The following is a 1,998-nucleotide window of genomic DNA, read 5'->3' as shown; positions in this document are numbered from 1 at the left end:
GCTAAGGCCGTAACGTGAATGAAAAGTCTACAAAAGCAGTCTACAAGAAAGGACAGAGCAGACTGTACTGGAAGCTGAGATCCTTCAATGTCTGCAGCAAGATGCTGCAGATCTTCTACAAGTCTGTTGTTGAGAGCGTCATCTCTTCTGCCATCATCTGTTGGGGCAGCAGCATCAGAGCCAGGGACCTAAAAAGGCTAAACAACCTGATAGAGAAGGCTGGTTCTCTTCTGGGGACAACCGTGGAATCTCTGGAGATGATGGTGCAAAGAAGGATTTTACACAAAATCAAGAACATTGTGGACAACCCTGACCATCCTCTTCATCAGACTGTCATAGAAAAAGTGTCTTCAGTCAGAGGCTTCTTCAACTTCATTGTAATACAGACCGCTACAGAAGATCTTTCCTGCCCACAGCCATCAGCATCTACAATAAGTTTTTAATGAAATGAGTTACAACAACTCCTAATTTCCCTCTGGGATCAATAAAGTATTTTGAATTGAATTGAAAACAGATATAGTTTACTACTTTTCCACTGCCATTCTACAGAAATGAACCTTGAACTGAATTCTGACTTTGTTTCAACTTTATGGACATRTTTTTCACGTATACCCACTGAGTCAAGACATATGTATTTTGCTATCAGTGAACTCTTAATGAGTTCGTCTGAAAGGTTTAAATCTTTCCTTTTGACTCAGAAGAGACAATTAGAGGAGCTTCCTYTTAACGAATAAACTTTGTTGGTGGGAGGAGTCACCTTTAAATAAATAGTGATTATCTGGTTGTTTTCCTTCCCATAATAATGACCGGTTTGTTGGGAGGCATGTTTGAGAGTACGATAGTCACTTTTCACATTAAACATGTTTATMTAGGTAAAATAAGGCTTTTCTGAGCGCTTTCTGACTGCACGCAAAACACCCGTAAACAACACAGTGACACAAAGAACTGTTCAAGATGGCAACCAAAAATCCCGCCTAGCTGCCGTCAGCGGCCATTCTACTGTTTCTCTGGTTCAATGTAATTAATTTAATTGAAGCGGAAGGTTCGGTTCTGATGGCCCGGCTGATAGTTCTCATCTAAACAGGGTCTAAGTGACAGCAGTCTGTCCCAGTTAGCTAACAACACTGAGAACCAGCGTCAGGTGAGTGACGTTCTTTACCAACAACAATAGACATTACAGGTACAGTCAACTGTTATTGATGTGTTACCTGGTTGAATCTGCCCGGAACACATCAATCTTCACACAGCTACTGACTGACTGAAGAATGACACAGACCCGCTTTTATTTAACGTAGTCTTCTTCTTGTTATGTTTTATGGCGATTGACAAACCAACTAAAGGTGCATTACCGCCACCTGCTGGACGAACCTGAGTGTGGACAGAGACAAACAGGAAAAAGCTAACAGAAAACAATGCTAAAAGATCATATAATTTAAAATTTAAAAGATAAATTACATATATTWAGTTTTGTTTTCTCAACAACAATATAATTTAAACGTTTTACTTTGCTTACATTATTTCCAAAACAGGAGTCGTTACTGCCACCTCCTGGTCAACTAGCACACTGCAGTCTGTGTTTTAACCCATTTGTGCCCAATTTATTTTCAGAGTTGTAAGGCATGTCATTTTAACAGTTGAGTCCCTCTGAATCATGTTATGTAATTATTTTCACCATTTTGTACTATTTTGAAAAAAAAAATAGTAGTTTTATGACCGGCAACAATTGTTGCCAGTGGGCACACAGCTTGTCACTAGGTCCAATGTCACCTGTTCATAAAAGAGAACTAATAGTAATAACAAAACAATAATGTGGTCCGAATAAATAGTAACAAAAAAAGGTTGGAGCCTCAGGTTCCTCCTCTATAAAATTACAAACAAGAAACAATTTGAACTAAACAGAGGTGGAGGCCTCCGTTTTCAGTTGTCCCCCTCCTACAGTGCGGCTATTGCCAGTATCACTCCACCTCCTGTTAACAATAGGTGTTAATTAGGTGTCAA

This window comes from Austrofundulus limnaeus, unplaced genomic scaffold, assembly GCF_001266775.1.
Source record: "Austrofundulus limnaeus strain Quisiro unplaced genomic scaffold, Austrofundulus_limnaeus-1.0 Scaffold274, whole genome shotgun sequence".
In the NCBI taxonomy this organism is placed as follows: domain Eukaryota; kingdom Metazoa; phylum Chordata; class Actinopteri; order Cyprinodontiformes; family Rivulidae; genus Austrofundulus; species Austrofundulus limnaeus.
This window is presented reverse-complemented; position numbering follows the sequence as displayed.